At 39.7% G+C, this 25,731-nt stretch overlaps 1 protein-coding gene across 8 annotated transcripts in view; it reads right to left on the reverse strand.

Moving 5' to 3' along the window:
• The window catches only part of arhgap23 (Rho GTPase activating protein 23), a 279,609-nt gene that overhangs the window by 105,614 nt on the left and 148,264 nt on the right, over positions 1-25,731 (reverse strand). The window lies entirely within an intron of this gene.

Consider the following 25,731-nt stretch of genomic DNA (forward strand, 5'->3'; position numbering starts at 1 on the left):
AAGTGTTTGAAAGAGCCTGTGCAGACTAAGTAAATTGTTTCCTTCTTTGCTGATGTATTCTACCATTCTACAATGACACTCAATAGATCTAATGGCCCCTCTTCATAACAAACACATATATCCTGTTTAAGTGGCAGAAGGGGACAAATAGTCCTTCCCAATACATAAAACGGAAACCAGCTGAACCTATTACCTGAACCAGAAACACAAATGTCACTCTCCTCAGGACAATAGAAAAATGTATGAAAATACCCAATGTTTTTCTTAAAATAAAGCCACATGTAAGATAATAGGGTCGGTCTGCCAGTTGGCCTATATCAAACCAAACATCTTTGCTTATGTTATTTTGCACACTTGTGATAAATATGTGGTTGGTTGGATCTTAAACAACAATGAGATGGAGTACAGGAAGGAAATAGTGTACTTAGTAAAATGGTGTAAGACAATAACCTCTCCCTCAGAGTCATGCAAGATAAAGGACTTCAAGCAGTGAGATGGTGTACAAATTTCAGTCAACATGAAATGGTGAAGAGGAGATGATTGAGAGACTCCTAGGTGTAAATACCACCGACAATTTGTCCTGGACCACTCATATTGAAGTACAGCCAACATCGCTCCTTCCTCAGAAGATTAAGGAAGTTCGCCATGTCTCTAACGGTCTTACCAACTTCTACAGATGCACCATAGGAAACAACCTATTTGGATGCATCACATCTTGATTTGGCAATCGCGGTGCCCATCTACCCAAGACTGCAAGAAATTGCAGAGTTGTGAATGCAGTCCAATCCATCACATAAGCCAAAACAATCAAATATCATTTTGCCCAGTCTTTCCCTCTTCTCCCCTTTCTCATTGGGCAGAAGATAAAAAGCTTGAAAGCACATACCACCAGATTCAGGAGCAGCTTCTTCCCCACTGTTATCAGATTGTTAAACAGCCATTAAATAACTATTAAATAAGCTAGGGTGTAGTCCCACTCTTCCAATTTACCTTATTGCATACCCTGCACTTTTTTTATCTGCACTTTCTTTGTAATTGTAAAGCTCTATTGCTGTAGCACTACATTCTGCACTCTGGTGTTTTTTTCACTTTGCAGTACTGTTGTACCTTTGCAAGGCTTGACTGTAGTCATGTTTGACTGGACAGCAAGCAATCAAAGGTTTTCACTGTATCTCGGTACACGTGACAATAAAATAAACCAAACCAAACCAAAGATTTCTCTTCCATTGTGGTCAAAAATTCAATAAAAGCTAGATTGATTTTGTGAACATTTCATTCCTTGGCATTAATAATTAAACTGGTCTTAGTCCTACACTCGAACTCCATTAAACTTTCCCCTTTGTCATTTTGGTTTTGCTCTTTTCAGACTGCATTCCTAAAGAAAATAAATTTCAGCTATAAATCTGACCCATTTATAATTTGTTAGGATTATTCAAGAGTTATAACATTATGTAGATATAGTAAGCATTAATTCAAAGATTAAAAAGTCTTCAGAATATCTGTTCTTATCTGTATTTCAACCAGTAATCAGGTTGAAATTAAAAGGACAGATTTGTAAACAAACATTAAGGTAGACAAAAATGCTGGAGAAACTCAGCGGGTGAGGCAGCATCTATGGAGAGAATGAATTCAGGACAAGGGGTCACAGCTTAAGGATAAGGGGGAAATCCTTTAAAACAGAGATGAGAAAAACTTTTTTCACATAGAGAGTGGTGAATCTCTGGAACTCTCTGCCACAGAGGGTAGTTGAGGCCAGTTCATTGGCTATATTTAAGAGGGAGTTAGATGTGGCCCTTGTGGCTAAGGGGATCAGAGGGTATGGAGAGAAGGCAGGTACGGGATACTGAGTTGGATGATCAGCCATGATCATATTGAATGGCGGTGCAGGCTCGAAGGGCCGAATGGCCTACTCCTGCACCTAATTTCTATGTTTCTATGTTTCTATGAATTGGCGATGTTTCGGGTCGAGACCCTTCTTCAAACAAACAGTGTTGTTCATCAACATGAGCAGGTTGGGAGACGTTCTCATATGCGTCAGCTGAATGTAAGACAATGGGGCATGTTGAGGAAACAAGGAACTGCAGATGCTGGTCTACAAAAAAAGGCACAAAGTGCTGTAGCAACTCAGCGGTTCAGGCAGGGCATGGTTGGTGACATTTCAGGTTGGGACCCATCAGGATACGTTAAATTGGGCTATATCAAACCAGATATTAACAGTAGCAAAAATGCTGGAGAAACTCAGCGGGTGCAGCAGCATCTATGGAGCGAAGGAAATAGGCAACGTTTTGGGCCGAAACGTTGCCCATTTCCTTCGCGCCATAGATGCTGCTGCACCCGCTGAGTTTCTCCAGCATTTTTGTCTACCTTCGATTTTCCAGCATCTGCAGTTCCTTTTTAAACAGATATTAACAGTTTAGGATATTTCATATCATTGTATTAGAACTAAAGCAGACTTCTAGATCATACTTATTTTGTCACTTAGCACATCAAACATGGTCACTGGCATATTTGTCTGTCTATTAATAATTGGAGTATTTGTGTACTTAGGATCAGTACTCACAACACTAAGTTTTGGATGAAGATAGACAGAGTAACTCAGTGGGTCAGGCTACAGCTCTGGAGAAAAAGGGTTCTTCAGAAAGGCTCCAACCCGAATCGTCACCCATCCTTTATCTCCAGAGATGCTGGCTGACCCACTGAGTTACTCCAGCACTTTGTGTTTATCTTCGGTATAACCAGCATCTGCAGTTCCTTTATAACAAAATTTGGATATCGGGTTTCCCTGCCCTAAGAAGTTTTTAGGTCATGCATATGAGTTACTTTGGCCCAGCAAAGGTGTTTGAACATTCAGAGGTGTCTTGTCAGTTAAGGGCCTTTCCCACTATGGCGACCTTATTAGTGCGTTTAGGAGACTGTCATGGTCTTGTTGAATCGCTGAAAAGTTGGAATCCTTCGACTATGTTGAAGACCTCCTACGACTATGTAGAAGACCTCCTACGACCTCCTTCGACTATGTTGAAGACCTCCTACGACTATGTAGAAGACCTCCTACGTCCTCCTTCGACTATGTAGAAGACTAGCTTCGACTATCAACGAGCCATTGAAACGAGCAAAGGCGATATACTTAAGAGGCTGTCCCACTGCGGGGACCTAATTGGCGAGTTTAGAAGAGTTTTGGAGAGTTTGAAAAAAATGTCATGTTAAAGACCTCCTTCGACTATGTAGAAGACCTCCTTCGACCATGGAGCTTCGACTAGCTTCGGGAAAATTGGACACCGAATAATGGAGAGTGAAGACGACCTTCTTCGACCTCCCTTCGACTATGTTGAAGACTATCTACGACTACCTTCGATTACCTTTGACTACCCTCGATTACCTACAAATAACATGCCGACCTACTACGACCTACTTTGACTAAACCTACAAGTAAATCAAGTATTGATTTTTTCCATGGCGACCTTTTTTTACTCGCGGTCATTTTTCAACATGTTGAAAAATACGCCACGGCCTAGCTGAAGCCTCGAGTACGCGGGGACTACTCTTGAGCATGAAGGAGAGTTACAAAGACCTCCTAGGACCTCGTGTCGACCATGCTGCGAGTATGAGTCGAGGGCAAACTCGCCAGAACTCGCGGATTAGGTCGCCGCAGTAGAACAGCCCCTTAACACTATCTACGACTACCTCGACCACCTTCGATTACCTACGATAACATGCCGACCTACTACGACCTACCCCGACTACAAATGTATCGATTTTCTCCAGGCCGACCAATTTTTGGTTGCAGAAAAATTTTCAACATGTTGAAACATTTTCCGCGACCATACTGAGGCCGCGAGTCGTAACCACTATGCGGGAACTACTCTCGACCATGAAGGAGACTCACCAGAGACCACCTACGACCATGTGTCGACCATGTTGCGAGCTTGTGGCGGGCGCAGAGTCTCCGAAAGTCGCCAATAAGGTCGCCACAGTGGGACAGGCCATTTAGTGTGCTCACATTGTAAACCTCACAATGAAACTTCAAAATCACAAAGTAAACAATATCATTGTATCAATTGAACTTGACAGACGCGCCTGCTGTTATATTGATCTTAAGAGGATAAAAATTTGACGTAGTTTGAGTTTGAGAATTATACTGCAAGGGTCTCCAAGAGAATGTCACTTTCCCTGATGAACAAAAACTTTCGTATCAATCAGCATCAGCCTCCGATAATTCCCAAGTCACACCATTCCATTTTCGATTAACTCAGAATCATCATCTTGTATTTAAGTGGGTTTCTATAAATATACAACCATTATGCAAAATTTCAAAAATCCTCAGTTCAGCATTTTCAATAGCAAAAGCATATGTTTCATAGCAAAGTGGTATACAACTTACAAACACTATTTACACAAAGGATGTTTAAATCTAACAGTGCAATGCCAAACCAAGACTCAGTAACTAACTGGCTTGTCCCACATAGGCGATTTTTCAGCCGACCGCCGGCGACTGTCAAGCCTGAAAAACCGGCAACTGGAGTGGAACACACTCACACAAACACACCGCATCCTTCACCAGCCTGTTATGCAAGCAGGGTACAGGTCAAGCAGGGGGAGCGCTGTCTAAAAAATTCACGGTGCAAAGCCAAGGTGAAACAGACACACACCGCGATGAACAGGAAGGTTGGCGCTGTAAAAAGACGGCTGAAGCACAGTGTACGGTCAGTCCTTTAAAAGAGGGGGAGGGGGGAGAGAGGGGAGAAGGAGTGGAGACAACTTTTAAGAAACCAGAGGTACACAGCTGTGAAGTTCGGCGGACATTTAACATTACCGGTCGGTTATCCTTGGTTCTGAAAACTACTGCTTACCTTTTCTTTCCCCCAATGAGCCAATGAAATTCACCGGTCAGCACCGACTACAACCTTTGAGAACCTTCGACCTCCTGGCAACCCATTAGGACCTCCTGGTGACCGACCCACGGCTTGAGAATTCTCGCTACTCTCCATGGCGGCTTCATTCATTCATTCATTCATTCTAATCGCCGCTAATTTTTCAACATGTTGAAAAATTCACGGCGGTCATAATGAGGCCGCGACTAGTTCCCAGAATGCGGGAACTCCTCACGACCATGAAGCCGACTCCGCGGCAACCACATGTGAACATGTGGCGACTGCATAGTCTCCTGCAGTCGCCTAAGTGGGACAAGGCCCATAAAGCAGCTGATTAGATTTCTTGTTGGCAATATTTTTCCCACTGATGTTGAAACCCATTTTATTTAACTCATCTTTTGTCCATAAGAAAATCTCAGATAAATGTAATTTAACACTTAAACTACCCTACATATTTATGTAATTAGAGCCTTACATTATAAAAACGTTTGAAAACAAGTTCTCAAACTGATCTCTTAAAATGCAAACAAACAATCGACAATATACCAACTTAAATATACAATTTCTTTACACGTCAAAAGAAATAAACTTCCCATGGGTATGACTGGCTACTTCAGGTCTAAGACCATTGTGTTAAGATTTTGCACAGAATGCAATTATTTTAGAACTAAATAGCATCAAATTACAATGAGAAAAGAAGGGACTGGATCTGAAAGTGGCGGTGGAGAAGATCAAAACGGGTTTAACACGTCCCATTCATTGAACAGGTGTGAAAATAAGCAACTGCAATGCAAATTTGCCAAGAAACATTTTTTTCTACTTTCTTTGCTGAAGACTTCAATCCAGGCTGGGTATGTTTATGGGGCACTTGACCCAGTCACCATATTTCAGCAAAACTGTCACATCACCAACTTACCAGGGGTGGAGGGAGGCATCATCGATTAAAACAGTTTTCAGCAGGAAATTAATCACTGATCAAAAGCAGCTTGAGGACACAGACATTTAGTTCTATCACAAATTTAGTCCAGACTCGGGTCAGCTAACTAAGAACAAAGTGGTCCACTACATCATAAGACATTTCTTGACCTACTGAGCCATAGGAGGGCATATCATCACACAAAAACACATCAAAGAGAACATGTAAAACAGAGCCTTCAACTATATTACTACATGAGAGCAGAGTCAAAGAAACCCATATCTTCAATAAATCATTTGTCAGTTTGGATGCTTCTACTAAAGTCTAGCAACAGCTGATTTTCGTAAGTAAATATCAGCAAAGGCAAAAATGAAATTTATAAAAAAGATAGTTTAACAGATAAAAGGCAATAAAAGTTATTTTAGGTCTTTGCCTTGCATGATGACAATAGTATTACAACAAGTTTGATTTTCTGAAAAACAAAATGAAAATTATAGATAGGTATTTGATGGATTGAAGTTATCAAGTTGCATACCTCTATGACATTTAAACAGCAGCAAAAACAATGGGCAGATTGTGCTGATTTTCGCTTGGTAGTTTCATAAAGGACCATCAGATACTGCAGTGGTCAGATTGTTCCTGAGTGCTGCACCTGTAGTGTCCGATTAGTCTGAAACAAGCTGGAGGTCAGATGTCAGCACAAGAGACCTCCCGTTGTGCCACTAGACTAAGGATTGAGTCCAGAGTAGAGCACAAGCATCCCCATTTGACAGGCTAGATCTAGACACCAGCCATGATCAGCAAGTGTAAAAACAGCAATTGACAAAAGACTATCAGGACAATCCATGGGCAAGACTTCAAGATCCTCAATCTAAACTCTAATTCCTGTTCATAGACTACTCTGTCGTGATGAAAGGCTCACGCTCAAAACGGAAAGAATACGGGCAGTGGCCAGATTGACCTCAATGCAACCAAGCAGATAAATAATTCTTTTTTTTTCAAACCCATCCTTCCACTGTAGCCTCTGCATGTTGTTCATATGCACCACTAAAAGCTTTTTAAACTCACTCTTATCTGGACTGGACCCAACAAATGTTAAATACTTCAATATTTGGTTCAAAATGCTGGGGAACTGAATTATTTCTAATATAAACCTACTGCTTTTGGTGCAGAGGTCCATTCAGTTGACGCTCCTTCCAAAACTTTCAATTTGAAGTTAATTGTCATCACATGTTATAGTCAAAGTGGCTTGCAAGTGCCTCATCTGTTTGACAGATTTTACACAGCTTTAACTTGGGCACTTTGAAGTAGTTTGCTCAAGATGCAGTGAATTTTATATAATCATTTAAATCTTGGATAGTAGCCGCAGTAACTTAAGTACAAAGCTTGATATCACTTCACAGGCATGCATATTAGGAGGTCAACCAGAAGAACAAATTAATATTTTAATAAAAATTATACATAACTTAAAGTACCTCATGCATTCTACAAATAGCACACCAAATACAGTGTATTTAAATGAAAAATGCTGTCTGGAAGATAATCCAGTATCTCAAACATACAAGTAATTACCCCATCATGAACAGTTTCCTGTTATTTTTTTTCTCAATATCCTGCTCAGTTTCTATCTATGACCCCAATTCTAATTAGTAGCCTATTATTTACCAGTGTTTAAGATAACATTGGTTTCTGAACAGCTGAATGCAGTCAATTAGCTGCCATAATCAGAAAACTCAATTTACGCTGTTTTGTTTTGTAATAACATACCAACTTAAAGCTACCCCAATTACAATCACACCCATCAATAGCAGGAAACAGTCTGGAACGACCAAAAGTTGAATTATTCTTGGCTAGTTTGTGTTATAGCACATATTATGTCTACAATTATTTCACTAGAATGCTTTAGAGGAACAGGAATGAGCCACATTCAATTACACCATGCTCAATTGCACTGATCAACAAAATTAATAACTGACCCAACACCATTTAATCTTGCAGAAAAATGTTGCAGATTTTGGCCATATGTTGCACTTCAAGTATTGTGTGCAGTTCTGGTCACCACACTACAAAAAGGATGTGATTTAGTTAGAGAGGGTGCAGAACAGATTCACAGGGATGTCGCCAGGATTGATATGCTTGAGCTACAAGGGGAGGTTGAATGGGCTGAGTCTGTTTTCTCTGGAGCAAAGAAGGCCGAGAGGTGACAGGGTATACAAAATTATGATAGACATAGATGGGATTAATAGACAGCTTCTGTTTTCCATGGTCGGGGTGTCAAAAAACGACAAGACATAGGTTTACAGCAAAAGTGAGGACGTTTAAAGGGACCTGAAGGATAAATCTTTCACAAAAATAGTTGGCATTGGAATGAGCTGCCAGAGGAGGAAGCAGTAAAAGGAATAACATTTAAGAGTCCTCTAGACAACTATTTGAATGATTTAAAGGTGACTAGGAATTAATGCAGGCATTTGATATTAGTACAGATTGGCTTGATGGTTAGCACAGTCTTAATAGGCTGAAGGGCCTGTTTCCGTGTTGTACAACTCTAAATGTTGCACTCTGACGTATTTCCCAATGACATGCCTGGAAGGCCAGGCTCTATTTTAAACCAGTTATTAGAGAGTGCAAACAGTTTCCTGCTACTCACCCCATCAATTCTGTTTTATTTCTTGCAAACAAGTTCAACCTTTGAACTTCTAAATTTCAGTGATAAAACCGATCTTTGATCGGCAACCCCTACAACATACTTTCAATTCAATAACCTGCCAATTACCACTATTTGTTTCTTACTTTTCAAATGGTTCCTAACCAGGTCAATAATTTGGCCTCAGTCTGTTAGGTTAGACAAGCACACCTCTTCAACCCTCACCCTGAACACCGGCGTTCCACAGGGCTGTGTGCTGAGCCCCCTCCTCTACTCCCTCTTCACCTATGACTGCACACCTGTACATGGTACTAACACCATCATCAAGTATGCAGATGATACAATGGTGATTGGCCTCATCAGCAACAACGATGAGTCGGCCTACAGGGAGGAGGTCCAGCACTTAGCAGCATGGTGCGCTGACAACAACCTGGCCCTTAACTCCAAGAAGACCAAGGAGCTCATTGTAGACTTCAGGAAGTCCAGGGGCGGCACGCACACCCCCATCCACATTAACGGGACGGAGGTGGAACGTGTTTCTAGCTTCAGGTTCCTGGGAGTCAACATCTCCGATGACCTCTCTTGGACCCACAATACCTCAACTCTGATCAAGAAGGCTCACCAGCGTCTCTTCTTCCTGAGGAGACTGAAGAAGGTCCATCTGTCTCCTCAGATCCTGGTGAACTTCTACCGCTGCACCATCGAGAGCATCCTTACCAACTGCATCACAGTATGGTATGGCAACTGCTCTGTCTCCGACCGGAAGGCATTGCAGAGGGTGGTGAAAATTGCCCAACGCATCACCGGTTCCTCGCTCCCCTCCATTGAGTCTGTCCAAAGCAAGCGTTATCTGCGGAGGGCGCTCAGCATCGCCAAGGACTGCTCTCACCCCAACCATGGACTGTTTACCCTCCTACCATCCGGGAGGCGCTACAGGTCTCTCCGTTGCCGAACCAGCAGGTCCAGGAACAGCTTCTTCCCGGCGGCTGTCACTCTACTCAACAACGTACCTCGGTGACTGCCAATCACCCCCCCACCCCCCGGACACTTATTATCACTTATTATTATTTATTTAAATCATTTGCTATGTCGCTCTTCCAGGGAGATGCTAAATGCATTTCGTTGTCTCTGTACTGTACACTGACAATGACAATTAAAATTGAATCTGAATCTGAATTAAATCAGCATTTACTTTCTCTTGTGAGGGTTTTTATTCATTGTCTGCTGAAAGTCTATATGAACAATTTCCATTGAGCAAGAAATACAGAACAAGGGTATGGTATCAAAGACTTGATATGAAGGACAAAATGTGACTATTTATAAATTCATATTTCTTTCTTTATCTTGCTCCAAGAACACTGTAAAGAGAGCCGAACATTTTTTAAATCAACACATTTCCAAAGAATTCAAATGTGTTCAAACCATCTTCCTCCTTCTTGCCATCTATTATAACGTGTGTAATCTTTACTTTAAAAAAAAAACATAACCTCGGTGCAACCTTGCATTTTGTTTTACTCTCTTTAATTTTGATGATGTTTTGCTTTGTGGGCTTTGGCACTTCATCTAGCTTTTAATTAATACATTTTTACAAAGCTTTATCCAATCAATAATAAGCCACCAATTCAATTTTTTATATTAATAATATTCAAAATTTGCTGAAACATCAACATCAAAAAAACATTTTTGTTCCTGTACAGCAACAGTGGAATATAATATAGCCACATTCACCAGCATTTACAAAGTTCTAACTTCAATAACTGAAGTCTATTTCACAAATCCTGTGAGATTAAAATTATCAGTTGAGAGATTCTCTCATGTCCCTGCTAAGTACAGATGACATCAACACAACATAGCATTTACACAGTTAAATCAGGAATGCGAAAACATTTAAACTGGAATTTTCCATGTTATAAGCAGCAGAACAGATAAAAGCAAACAAGGTGATGGAGGGCATTTGGACTTTGAGAAATTCCAAAGACTTTCAAAAGGAATTTGGCTCTTCTGGCTAAAATGGCCAATCCTTATATTTTTAAATGGTGGCCTCACTCTACCTCCTCCTACAAGAGGAAACATCCTCCTCACATCCATCCTATCAAAACCAGTCAGTTCGTTATTTGTTTTCATTAAATTGTTTTACATTTTTCTAATTCTAGCAAGTACAAGGTTAGCCTGACCAACTTTTCCTTAAAAGACATTCCAGCTATGTCTACTAAACCTTTCTGAACTGCTTCCAATTCCAGATATGAACTTACTAAAGCACTATATAACTGAAGCACAATGTCCTTAATTTTGTATTAAATTCCGCTTGCAATGAATAACATTCTCTTAGTTTCCTAATTAGAGTCATAGAGTGATACAGTGCGAAAACAGGCCCTTCGGCACACAAACTCGCCCACACCGGCCAACAATGTCCCAGCTACCCAAGTTCCACTTGCCTGCACTTGGTCCATAACTCTCCAAACCTGTCGTATCCATGTACCTGTCCAACTGTTTCTTAAACGATGGGATAGTCCCAGCCTCAAATACCTCCTCTGGCAGCTTGTTCCATACACACAAATTCACGCCCTCTGTGTGGAAAAAGTTACCCCTAGGATTCCTATTAAATCTTTTCCCCTTCACCTTGAACCTATGTTCTCTGGTGCTCGATTCCCCTACTGTGGGTAAAAGACTCTGTGCATCAACCAGATCTATTCCTCTCATGATATTGTACACCTCTATAAGATCTCCCCTCATCCTCCTCTGCTCCATGGAATAGAGACCCAGCCTACTTAACCTCTCCCTATAGCGCAAATCCTCTTGTCCTGGCAACATCCTCATAAAACTTTTCTGAACCCTTTCAAGCTTGACAATATCTTTCCTATAGATACTTGCTGTTCTTGCAAACTGGCTTCTTGTGAATCATGGACAAAGACAGCCAGATCCCTGTGTTTCTCGCTCACCATTTATTTTTATTTTCAGGCCACAAGTAGGTAATTTCAAAACAGATTTCCCCCAACATTGGACTTCATTGGCCAGATCTTTTCCCTCTCATGTTATCTACATCACTTAGTAGATTACATATCCTCTTCACAAATATTTTATAAAGAACTATTGTTTGTATCATACGAAACTTAGCAATCGTATCTTTTCACTTTCTTCCAATTAACAATTACAAATAATTGGGAACCAAGCATTGATCTGTGTGGCATCCCATATATTATGTCTTGCCAACTAGAAAAATACCCACTTACCCATTTGTAGTTTCCTGTTAACAAGTCAATCTTCTAACCACACCCAAAATGGGTGTCTTCTATACACGTTAATAGGGAAGAATGGACAGTTTAAATGCTTAGGTATGGACATAACACATGGAATATATGAGGTCACTAATTTTGGTAGAAAAAATTGAAGCGGATGCATTATTTAAGCGGTAATAGTTGAATGTTCATGTTGAAAAGGACCTGAATGTTTTTGTATGTGAATCACTGAAAGTTAACATACAGTATAGTTTGCAGTTAAGAATATAAATGGTATGCTGGCATCCATGCTAGAGATTTAAGAGACATCCTGCTCTAATTATACAAAACCCTGGTGAGACTCTGGAATATCACTCTGGAATATTAAGTGCATGTCCCTGGTGTGATCAAGGAGATACCATGAAGATTTATTAAATTGATTCCTGGTTATGATGGCAGTTTGTCATATGAAAAATAAAGCCTGTAGTTTCATCAGTTTGAAAAAGAGTAATATCAATGAAACATACAAAATTCTTATGAAGCTTGAAAGGTAGATGGGTAGACAATGCTTCCCTTGGCTGGGGTGTTTTGCACAAGGAGGTTACTCTCAGAATTAGAGGTCAATCATCCAGGACAAAGATGAGAAACATGTTCACTCATGGAGTGGCAATCTTTGGAATTCTCTACTGAAGAGGGTTCAGTGATTAAATTCAAGAAAGAAATTAATCAAAGTTTACATAAGGGAATTGAGGAATGAGGGTTTAGTGCAAGAATGTGGCTTGAAAATAAAAGATCAGCCATGAACAACAGAGCAGTTATTGAGGGAACAAATTGTCTACCCCTGTTTCTACTTTTTATGTTCTACAGGTGACATTCCCCATGGACAAATACAGTATAATCTCTTTCTCTACTACTGCATTACTTTTGTGGGCAGTGTTGTCATGACCATATTCCAATAGCTAAGACTCTTCACTCATTTAATCAGTGACAGCATCTTTGATGAAGATTAACATGCAGCACTCAATACGACAATTATGTTGTGAACTTGGTTAACAAGGGTCTCATGCAAAGTTGGGGTGCAGAACCTACCCCTCCCCAAATCATTGTTTTCACTTCAGAGGGTCAAGCTGGAATTATCAATATCATCTTTTGCTTGATCAGGGCAGAACTAAAGGCCTAATCTATTATATCTACTACATGCTATGTTAGCAAGGGGTCCATGGAAAATCTGCAAATGGTTCAAAACGTTGTGTTGCTTTTTTTCCCCCTTAGTGGTATCTTTCTCGAGGATGTTAAAGGACAACATCTATCAGCAGACATTAGCTGAAGCCCCCGCACCTCAACAGAAAAATGTTCAAGATCACCTGTTAAACTCCTCAGATTGTTTGAAAGCAGATTTACAATCAAATGAAAACTTTCAGGAATGCAATTAACTATACAAAGAGAGCAAGCAAAGAGCTATTGCAACCGAAGTAAGCTCAAAATATGGAATCTATCCTGACTTCACACTGGTCATTTGGCAAGAATTTCTCAAATATACGCTCAATTTAACAAGAGGATAAACACATGAAGGATATTTCCTGCAATAAGTAGTAAGAAAATTCTTCAATGATTACCACAGTCATCTACTACATCTGAAGAGAAAGAATCATGTTACTAGGAGACTAGTTGTATAGTTCATGAAAAGTTTTTTTTTAAATTAGGGAAGGGAAAGTTTTTTAAACCAGGCATCTGATAAAAGCGACCATTGCAATTCAGCAAAAGTTGCACCAGTCTTTTAATTTGTTAGAAGTGATAAATGACACAAAGTAATACGTCTTTTCATGTCATTACCTTATTCTTATTGACTGGAGTAACATTATTTACATAATTTTGATTTAATTCAGGTTTTCACAGTGGAAGATCCTCACCCTGAAATGCTCAGTAGTATGTGCAATAGTGGGTCAAAGTCTTGCAAAATTAGTCTCTGCTGTTGATGTAACTGCAAACTGCTCATTTAAACAATATTTTTATCTGCCGGCTGTTAACCACTGATTGTTACTTACCCAATTCAAGAAACAATCCTACATTGCAACAGCGGGTAATCATTTCCAAAGTATTTCATTGGCTGAGAAGTGTTTTGGACAACCTTAGATCATGAATAGTTCTATGGAAAAACAATGCCTATTAGGCATTGGTACATTGAATATTTAGTAAGCGCTATTACGCGTTACGCGTATACACGTTAATGCTTTGCATTAAAAAAAGTTCAAGAGATCACTTGTGCGAAATAGAGGCAAATGACTAACCCACATCTCGTAACTAGCAGGTTTGCTGTCTATTTGTTTTACTTGTACATAAAACATTAAACGTTTTAAATGGCAATTAGAGGCAGCTGAAAATGAAGATTTTGTATAAATGTCTTGAATTTATAGTATTTCACCCCAATAAACAAACCTAAAAGATATCTATCAGTTTAGAGAACTCTCAAGCAAATAAAGCTTCAGGCTTAAAAAAACATAATTCATTGTTGGCTCTTGATTAATTTGAAACAATCAGATTTAAAAGTTTCTGCTGAGTTTAAAATTCACGTGTTTTTAGTTAACCTCACAGCTGCTGTAATAGATCTTGATACATAACTCCAATATTGTTGGCCATGTCAGAACATGTAAAAATTCCACAGGGAGTCACAAAAAGTTCTGCTTACATATTTGGAAAACATTTCTGCTGCCACTCCCTTTTTGACACCAACTTTAATCTTCTATCTTTTGGCAGAAAAATTATGGGAATTCAATATTAACGACATTCACTCAGGGGGACAACTGCTCAGTCCAGCCTTATACTCCATTCAGAATTTGTTTCCATTGTAAGTTGTTTCTGAAATGATTCAGTTGATTTCATATCCACTATTCTGCTTGTCCTATCATTTTCTGCGCTAATCACTTACAATGTGAAAGACTTCATTAAACTTAATAGATCCTCATTCTTTAGGGTAGGAAAGAACTGCAGATGCTGGTTTAAATCAAAGATAGACACAAAATGCTGGAGTAACTCAGCGGGACAGGCAGCATCTCTGGAGAGAAGGAATGAGTGACGTTTCGGATCGAGACCATTCTTCAGTCTTCAGAGTCTGAAGAAGGGTCTCGACCCGAAACGTCACCTATTCCTTCTCTCCAGAGATGTTGCCTGTCCCGCTGAGTTACTCCAGCATTCTGCATCTACCTCATTCTTTAGGGAATGGGGGTTCCCCTCTCCTATCAAAGATGAGAGAAGGCAGGTACAGGATGCTGAGTTGGATGATCAGCCATGATCATAATTGAATGGCGGTGCAGGCTCGAAAGGCCGAATGGCCTACTTCTGCACCTATTTTCTATGTTCTATGTTTTCTATGAGAAGGGTTTCGGCCCGAAACGTTGCCTATTTCCTTCGCTAAATAGATGCTGCTGCACACGCTGAGTTTCTCCAGCTTTTTTGTGTACTCTCACATGTCCATTTGGTACCCAGCAGCTCCGCCCTTGCTCCCCCTCCCCCGGTCGCAACAGAGACAGAGTCCCCCTAGTCCTTACCTTTCACCCCATCAGCCGTCGCATACAACACATAATCCTCCAAAATTTTCTTCACCTCCAACGGGATCCCAACACTAGTCACATCTTCCCATCTCCACCCCTTTCCGCCTCCCGCAGAGACCGTACTCTCTGTAACTCCCTGGTTAACTCATCCTTTCCCACCCAAACCACCCTTTCCCTAGGTACCTTCCCCTGCAACCACAGCAGATGCAACACCTGCCCTATACTTCCTCCCTCAACTCTGTCCAGGGACCCCGGCAGTCCTTTCAGGTTAAGCAGAGGTTCACATGCACCTCCTCCAATCTCATTTACTGTATCCATTGTTCAAGATGTGGACTCATACATCGGTGAGACTACACGTAGACTGGGCGATCGTTTCGCTGAACACCATCGCTCAGTCCGCCTGAACCTACCTGATCTCCCGGTTGCTATTTTAACTTTCCTTCCCATTCCCACACATACTTTTCTGTCCTAGGTCTCCTCCATTGTCAGAGTGAGGCTGAACGCAAATTGGAGGAACAGCATCTCATATTTCTCTTTGGCAGGTATGGTATGAATATTGATTTCTCTAACTTCAAGTAACCCCAGCATTCCCTCTCTCTCTATCCCTCCCCCACCCAAGTCGCACCAGCTTCTCGTTTTCACCCAACAAACAGCTAACATTGGCCCGTTTCCTTTATCATCGTTACTTTTTTGCATATCTTTCATTCATTGTTCTTTATTTCTCTATATCATCGTCTATATCTCTCGTTCCCCTTATCCCTAACTAGTCTGAAGGGTCTCATCCCTCTCTCTCTATCCCTCCCCCACCCAAGTCGCACCAGCTTCTCGTTTTCACCCAACAAACAGCTAACATTGGCCTGTTTCCTTTATCATCGTTACTTTTTTGCATATCTTTCATTCATTGGTCTTTATTTCTCTATATCATCGTCTATATCTCTCGTTCCCCTTATCCCTAACTAGTCTGAAGGGTCTCGACCCAAAACGTCACCCATTCCTTCTCTCCAGAGATGCTGCCTGTCCCACTGAGTTATTCCAGCATTTTGCGTCTATCTCCGGTTTAAGCCACCGTCTGCAGTTCCTTCCTACACAAAATATGGGGTTAATGAGGTTTCCAAGTCAATCAGTGATGTATGTTTATGTAGTTTATGAGCCAATGTTGCAGTTTATGAGCCAAGTAGCATATTTTATGTTTGATAGAGGATTTATTTGAATGAGGAAAAAAGGGAAACTGCTGTTGACACAGAGGGCTCAGTACAGCAAAATGCCTGGAAGCGAATAGTATATAGAAGTAAATTAAATATGAGAAAATATACTGAAAAGTGAAAATCCATCTATGCTTTGGGCACAATAATAAAAACGAAAAGGTACGGTCAAAGGGATTAAAAAGTTGACCTTTATGTGAAGCAAATAATTTTATGTATAGGAAGGAACTGCAGATGCTGGTTTTCACTGAAGATAGACATAAAATGTTGCAGTAATTCAGTGGGACTGGTAGCATCTCTGAATAGAAGGAATGGGTGATGTTTCGGGTCGAATCCCTTCTTCGCACTGAGCTACAGCGAAATTAAACACAAAATGCTGGAGTAACTCAGCAGGACAGGCAGCATCTCTGGATAGAAGGAAGGGGTGATGTTTTGGGTCGAGACCCTTCTTCAGACTTCAGATTCAGTCTGAAGAAGGGTCTCGACCCGAAATGTCACCCATTCCTTCTATCCAGAGATGCTGTCTGTCCCGCTGAGTTAATCCAGCAAAGGATATGTTGTTTATTTGGGAGGAAACTAGAATTTAATGTATTTGTGCAAGTTCTCAGAACCACTGGTGGGTGATAAGGAATCATTGCTGCCTGGAAGACCATCAGCTCTGTATTGGATTTGAGGTCCTGAACTTTGTACTTATGTATTTGTCCTGCTGTGACCTGCAGCACTATGAACCTGCCACAGGAAGATATTTCTTGTCCGACTCAAACACAATTGACAAAATGGTTTCTGCTTGTCTATTTTAAAAGATACTTTGTCATCAAATAGGAGGTAATTATAAAGTCCCATCCTTCGCAAAAACTGCAATTAAAGCTTCCTCTGGTAGCAAACATAAACAGAAAGAACCCTCACACCAACAGGTCCGTCCCCAGGCAACACCAGGCAACAATGAACGAAAACAAGTTGATGATAGAGGTTGTGTGCCATGTTGTCTCTTATTTGTATATTTAAAATTATTTGTGATCAATTTCTTTCTATCTACTTTCTCTAAAAATTATAACATTAACCAAAAAGGTAGAATCTGGAACTACCTTGCAGATTGTGGCATGCTCCTGTGTACTTTGCAAAAAAAAACACTTTGGGAGCCCTTTTAAAGAAAGGCAAGATTCACTGAGCAGCAAATATGAATTCACATTTCTCCCAATGATACTCCATTTCATTCACACAACAGCTTAAATTAGTGGGGAAGAAAATGTCATGGCTTCCAGTTTGGCCTCTTTCTCTTTGGTCCCTTACACTTCAAAAAAAACTTTACACAGACGCTTATGTAACCATAGAGGTATTGAACAGAAACTGCAATAAAGTATCATTGAATTCATTGAAGTAAATATTACTAATACAACAGAAACTGGGCGTACATGTGGCAGACATATTTAGAGCATTCAGGGAGGAATAGCTTCTCAGACAATTTTCCTTGAAGAAAGTTACAAAAGCAACAAAGACCAAAAAGTTTGGCAATTGACCAAAGTTTGGCAATAGACCAAAGCCTGTTTGGAAACTTCTTACAACAATCACATTGCCAATTAAAAGGTAAATAGTGATCAAAGGTTAACTCAGTGGGTCAAAGGGGCTATTTCCATGCTATATCTCTCATCTAATCCCACAAAGTGTTACAGATTCTGAAATAAAAATATCATTGACCTACAAACAATTAAGATACAGTTTAAACTGTTTTTTAAATCTATGATTTAGAAGAACAATCAGTATCTACTGATTAATAAACAAAGCAAGTCTTTATAAATAAGAATAGAAACACAAAGTTGTTCCTTTAAAATTGATGGGAAAGGAAGTTTGGCAATAGCAAAGTACTGAACCTCTTAAAAGATGTCTTAATCAGCCTCAACACAATCTCTCATTATCCTCTTTTGCACTACACTTTTATTTATTTAATTATTGCTGGTTCAGCATAAACAAAACCTTATTTTTGTTCCTGAACAACAAAACACTTCTCATGGAAGGAAACCTGAAATAGAATAAGAAAAAGGTGAAAATACAACAATCAGACTATCTGTGGAGATAGTAATAACATTATTATTTCATTATTATTTCAAATTAACACCCTTTCATCAAAACTAGTAAAAGTTAGAAATCAAACAATTTTAAGTTGCAAAGAGAACAAACAACATTTGTGAGATAGTGGGAGACCAAGAGACACTGAATGCCAGCTGAAAGTCGGTAATGCTCACTAATCACATTGCTGACGTTATTCCGCATCTTCCTACTGTAATCCCTTAGAATCAAGGATGACTTGTTTCCACTACAGTGCGAGTTCTGAGATAAATTATGAGGCCAAAATGGGAACTGCAGACATCCACACGCTGATGGAACAGGCGGGTGGGTAGTTTGTCAGGTGGATCGCTCCTTATGCTCCCATGCTGGGCTGAAACACAGTATTCATAATGCGTGAATTTGACATCGTAATAATACCCTGAATGTTGCTTCTCAACTTTGAGTGGTCATAGGCCACATTTCCCAGGAGTCAATGGGGATGTCACACTTCTTCAAGGAAGTTTGAACATATTCTTGAATCTTTTTCTCTGTTTAAATGGTAATCTCCTCCCACTGGTGAATTCAGAATACAATACCTGCTTCAGGAAGCTGGGATGAAGCGTGCAAATGATGTGATTTGGTCAAAAAAGTAACCAGGGCTTCAACGTTGGCTTGGGAGAAGACATTGACAATAGTTTACTAATTCATCGAGTGAATTTGGATAATTTTGCAGAGATGGCATATTTACATGCCTTGAACTGCATGTCATAGGATGTCAACCTGGCCTTAGAACCATCTCAGACGGCTGGGATTATTGATACCTGGAAGACTATGAATTGTGCAACAGGTTGAATGTCTTGATTTTCAAAAATAATTTTCCTTAATTAATCAAAGGTTGCACTGGTGCCATGATGAGAGTGATGAATTTCATCACCAACATTTGCAAATTGAACAAGATCTTCTAAACTGTCTCTCCTCTCTGTGATAAATGTCACTTCCAAGAAGCCACCCTAACTCATTCTTTTGTATCCTGTATAAAAATACAAAACTTCTGGACGGGAAAATTCAATATCATTTCTAAAACACTCAAAATTCAATTGGGAGTCAGATTCAAAATTAATAACATTAGGAATGTCAGAGAGCTGCCCTAAGTTAACGATATCCCAAAGACGCTTCCTTTACTATGGTTTAATAACTGCGAAAAAATTTATACTTAAATTCTGGAAAAAGATAACAGTCCCCACAGTGAAGATGTGGATCACAGAAATGGCCGAGACACTACGTTTAGAAAAAATAAGGCTTGTTTTGTCTGACAAACCAATTTTGTCTGACAAACCAGTTTTGTCTGACAATTTTCCAAAATATGGTCTCCTTTCATTGAATTTCTTCAACAACATAATGGTTGAACACAAATTCAAAACCGACGCTAGGGTCGGGTGAGCGGGCATAGGGAAGGGTAGTAGGATATATCTCCGCTTTTTTTCACTTCTTCGTTAGTTCAGGGGTTTTTCTTTTTTCTCTTTCATGTCTTTTTCAAAATTCTTTCTTTTCTTCTTTCTTTCCCTTCTTTCCTTTCTTCTTTTTTCCGATTTAGTTATTAGTTTATAAAATGTTAAAATTGAAGCTGTACGAAAATTGTATAATTGTTATGTCGATTACTTTCTCCTTGTACAGTTGCTTCTAATAAAATAAATATTTTAAAAAATAATAATAAAAAAATAAAAATAAAAAAACATTTGCAAAGCTGGTTCCGAAGACATGGGAAACGGCTCACTTTTTCCAGGATCTCACCATGAACCAATAATATTGAATAGAAGTGCAGCACAGCAGGACAAGGTAGATGTTATTGCTATTAAGTGTAAGGACCATCCTTATATGCTTTGGTGAATGAGGCAGTAATAGCTTGAAGTTCAGCCTCCATACAAGCACAAACATGAGCTCTACCTGCACACCGCAGCTTAATTTCAAAGGTTTGGGTGTCGCTGGTTTTAGACTGTAGTCGCCATAAGTTGAACCATTTTCCGTTAGTTTTTAAATTAAGTCCAAGATATACCAATGTACCTTTAATCACTATGATTTAAAATTGCATAGTACACTGCATCGGCCCATTGACTGTTTACAGGCCTGTGATTTGGTTTTTATTTTTTCATTGGAAAATTATATGACCTTCTTTCTCAAGAAATCTTTTGGAGACTCAGTCAGAAGAGAAATAAAACAGAGAATGCTGAAAGGTCAGCAGTGTCTAACTTCGATTCGGAGCACGACACTCCCAAGTCTTCTACTTCTTCTTGCGTATGGCGTGCACAGCCTAAAGTTGAAGGACAACTTGTTCTATTTGATCTTATTTGATTTTGCACGCCAGGTTGATTGCATTTGTTGAAACAGGGCGGACCACGTGAAGTTTACAATCTCCCACCCCCACACTCCCAAGTGTCAGTACCAAATAAATAGTGCAAAGAAAGTTAAGAATATTGATTATGATGTCACATTAACATAAGTGGATTGATCAAAAGAACAACAACAGCTGTTTTGGTAGGATCATGTTATGGAATTACATTTTATTCTTACTCAAATCAGTTAGTTCAAATGCTTAGTGTAATTATACTACAAGTAAGATGTATTTGTCAAAGCTTTTCTCCTCCATAAATTGATTCTTGCTATTTACTGCATATCCATGATCTGTACATACATTTCATCAAAATGGAATATCATCACTTGAATCTTGCTCAAACCATGATTGAATACTGCAAAAAAAGACAAAGTGCTACAGTAACTCAGTCGGTTAGGAAGCATCTCTGGAGAACATGGACAGCTGACATTTAAGATCAGGACTTTGTTCAGTCTGAAGAAGTGTCCCGTCTTGAAACATCACCAATCCATGTTCTCCAGAGATTCTGCCAGACCAGCTGAGCTACTCAAGCATTTTGTGTCTCTTTTTGTAAACCAGCATCTGGGGTTCTTTGTGTCTCAATTGAATACTGAATTCAATGTTCACACTGCACAGATTCACCAGAAAGAATATTATGTTTTAAGAAGATACAATTTGAGGTTACAGAAAGTTTTCTTATATTTTAGTTTAGAAAATTGAGTGACAATCCAGCTGTTTATAAATGATGTAATAAATTTGGTAGAATAGATAAGTTACTTCCTAAAGTCGTGGAAGGAGATGGAATGGTAATAAAGAACAGAAAGGCACAATCTTTATATTAAAAGAAAGCTATTTTGTAGTGAAATCGGGAAGCATTTTTATCTCATACTTCATCTATAATGGAAATCGCAAACACTCTCATCCAAAATTTCATGAGGTATATTATGATGTTGCCAGGACTTATGGCTGAGCTATACAGAGAGGTTGGGCAGGCTAGGACTTGATTCTTTGGAGCGTTGGATGCTGAGGGGTGATCTTATAGACGTATATAAAATAATGAGAGGAATAGATGGGGCGAATGCACAGAATCTTTTTACTCAGAGTAGGGGAATCGAAAACAAGAGTACCTATGTTTAAGGTGAGAGGGACAAGATTTAATATGAACCTGAGATGCAACTTTTTTCATTCAGATGGGGATGGGTATTTTGAATGAGCTGCCAGAGGAGGTAGTTGAGGCAGGTACTATAACAGCATTTAAAAGACATTCACCGAGGCGAATGTATAGGAAAGACTTACAAGTCAAGTCAAGAGAGTTTATTGTCATGTGTCCCAGACTTACAAATAGATATGGGCCAAAAGTGGGTAAATGGGCATAGGGGGCATTTTGGTCAGTATGGAAAATTTGGGGTTAAGGGCCTGTTTCCATAATGTATGACTATCACTCTAAACAATAGCAGATTTAGGACAAATAAGATGGTCAATATTGAAATTTATAGATATTTGTTTGATATGGGTACCAATATTTATAGTGCAAAGGCAGATTAAAGGTACATGATCCAAGTGAATGGTAAACTCAAGGTGCTAAATGAATTGTGTAAGAAGGAACAGCAGATGCTGGTTTAAACCGAAGATAGACACAAAAAGCTGGAGTAACTCTTCAGACTGAAGGATCTCGACCAAAACGTCACCCATTCATAGAAACATAGAAAACAGGTGCAGGAGTAGGCCATTCTGCCCTTCGAGCCTGCACCGCCATTCAATATGATCATGGCTGATCATCCAACTCAGTATCCTGTACCTGCCTCCTCTCCATACCCCCTGGTCCCTTTAGCCACAAGGGCCACATCTAACTCCCTCTTAAATACAGCCAATGAACTGGCCTCAACTACCTTGTGTGGCAGAGAATTCCAGAGATTCACCACTCTCTGTGTGAAAAATATTTTTCTCATCTCGGTCCTAAAAGATTTCCCCCTAATCCTTAAACTGTGACCACTTGTTCTGGACTTCCCCAACATCGGGAACAATCTTCCTGCATCTAGCCTGTCCAACCCCTTAAGAATTTTGTAAGTTTCTATAAGATCCCCCCTCAATCTCCTAAATTCTAGCGAGTATAAGCCGAGTCTATCCAGTCTTTCTTCATATGAAAGTCCTGGCATCCCAGGAATCAGTCTGGTGAACCTTCTCTGCACTCCCTCTATGGCAATAATGTCCTTCCTCAGATATGGAGACCAAAACTGTACGCAATACTCCAGGTGTGGTCTCACCAAGACCCTGTACAACTGCAGTAGAACCTCTCTGCTCCTATACTCAAATCCTTTTGCTATGAATGCTAACATAACATTCGCTTTCTTCACTGCCTGCTGCACATGCATGCCTACTTTCAATGACTGGTGTACCATGACACCCAGGTCTCGTTGCATCTCCCCTTTTCCTTCTCTACAGAGATGCTGCCAGTCCCGCTGAGTTACTCCAGCTTTTTGTGTCTATCTTCATGCTAAATGAATTATTAATTTTCCTCTGAAGCTACTGAATAAACCAGCTAAGATCCCACAGAATGCATGTTTGCATTCCACCAATATTCAGCAAGGTCATTTTTGTGATCTAATCTTAGAACAAATAGTACAAGAAGCTATGCTTTAGACTAAATACCATCCTAAGATTGTTGTTTTGATGACAAATTGATTACAATCCTCGTCTGCAATGTAATCAAGAATTTAAAGCCAGAAAGTCTTCTGTACTTCTCAGTGAAGAGACTGATTTATATAACAATGTCACAACTTCAAGGCAGCTTAATGTAGTCACTATTTGCAATGTAAGACAGATTCAATAGTTGTTTCGCTTAAATATTCTCTCTTTGGAAATACTAATGCTAACAAGCCATTTTAACAAACTGTAAGAAGGGCTGAAGAAACTAACTTTGCCCAATATCTATTCAACAATAAATGAGAATGGAAATAAATTCACCTAGCAATTTAAACCCGTGTGAAATTAGTTTTCCTTAAAGGGTTTCCATCTTTGAAAACAAGCCATTGTAGTGGAAATCCAATGTAAACTCAATTAAGCAAGTTAATGCAATTAGTAGTAATTTATAGCTCTGGGATATATTTTTGTCAAGTAAAGAAACAAAAATAAAAGGTAGATTCCAGATCACAAGCACCATCTGCTTCTAGATTTGTAGACAAGTAAACCAAATGAGAGAGTAGTCAACGATGTTGGGGGAGCCCAGAACCAGGGGCCACAGTTTAAGAATAAGGGATAAGCTATTTAGGATGGAGATAAGGAAACACCTTTTCGCAGAGAGTTATGAGTCTGTGGAATTCTCTGCCACAGAGGGCAGTGGAGGCCGGTTCTCTGGATACTTTCAAGAGAGAGCTAGATAGGACTCTCAAAGATAGCGGAGTCAGGGGATATGGGGAGAAGGCAGGAACGGGGTACTGATTGTGGATGGTCAGCCATGATCACATTGAATGGCGGTGCTGTCTCGAAGGGCCGAATGGCCTACTCCTGCACCTATTTTCTATGTATCTATGTATCTATGTAGTCGGAGACAGTAAGACTGGCAGAAGAACTGGGAATGGGGAGGGGATGGAGAGAGAGGGAAAACAAGAGCTATATGAAGTTAGAGAAGTCAATGTTCATACCGCTGGGGTGTAAACTACCCAAGCGAAATATGAGGTGCTGTTCCTCCAATTTGCGTTGGGTCTCACTCTGACCATGGAGGAGGCCCAGGACAGAGAGGTCAGATTGGGAATGGGGGGGGAGAGTTAAAGTGCTGAGCAACCGGGAGATCAGGTAGGTTCATGCGGACTGAGCGGAAGTGTTCAGCGAAACAATCGCCGAGCCTGTGCTTGGTCTCGCCGATATACAGGAGGTTTTCCTATATATTCTGAACCAAATGAGACATGTTTTAATTAAAATTCATTGATTTGAAGTGCGTAAAATAAAAATATATTTGTTTTGGAAGCTGCAGGCTACTAGATAGAATGTCATTACAAAACAGCCTTTTCATTCCATTTGGCAAAATTGAGTTACTGTGTTGTTAGTGAAGTAGTAATATAGAGGCCTGGACTATTCAAAGAATGAATGAAAATTCCAGCATGGCAGTTTGAGAAAATTGAATTCAGTTCAGAAAATCTGGAAACAGAAATTGTCCTCTGAAAGTTCCGATCGTATGCATAATATTCATGATTATTTAAAAGCATTCATTCTTATGACACAAGGCTGTTGGGGGAGGCAAGCTACCTGATAAGGCTGTCGTTTATTTATAAACCCTATCTACCCCCAAAAGGTGTTGGTCTGCCTTTGCCTGGAACCACTGCAATCATCTTTGCAGACCAGAGTTCAGTTCAGAAGCAACAAATGTGGTTTAGGCTAGAAGTAACACTCTGACCAGCTCTGGTAAAGATGGAAATCCTCCATCTCTAAACGGCATTCATGTACAATTTGAGTTCTAATGGCAGCCCAAAGCTTGTGGATCTTATTTAACTAAATTTAAAATTCCAATATGTTATGATAGAATTTGAATTAATATTCTCCATCAATCTTCATTATTAGCCAAACTAAAAGACTTTTACCTGATATGTTAACAGAATGGAAAGTGCACCCATTATAACAAAAACGAATTTAAAAAATGTGATTTGTACTTTAACTCCACTCGACATCTTTAACTTCCTGATAGGAGCAGCATCCCGGTATAAAGATCTGAGCTCAGCGTATATTAGTATCACTAGATAATTAGTATCACTAGATAAATAACTATAATTGCAAAAACCTGAAGTTTTAATTTCCAATCAATACATTAACAAAGCGTTTCGTCCCGAAACGTTGCCTATTTCCTTCGCTCCATAGAGTTTCTCCAGCATTTTTGTGTACCTTCGATTTTCCAGCATCTGCAGTTCCTTCTTAAATACATTAACAAATATGTTTT

Source organism: Amblyraja radiata, chromosome 16 (assembly GCF_010909765.2).
Source record: "Amblyraja radiata isolate CabotCenter1 chromosome 16, sAmbRad1.1.pri, whole genome shotgun sequence".
NCBI lineage: Eukaryota > Metazoa > Chordata > Chondrichthyes > Rajiformes > Rajidae > Amblyraja > Amblyraja radiata.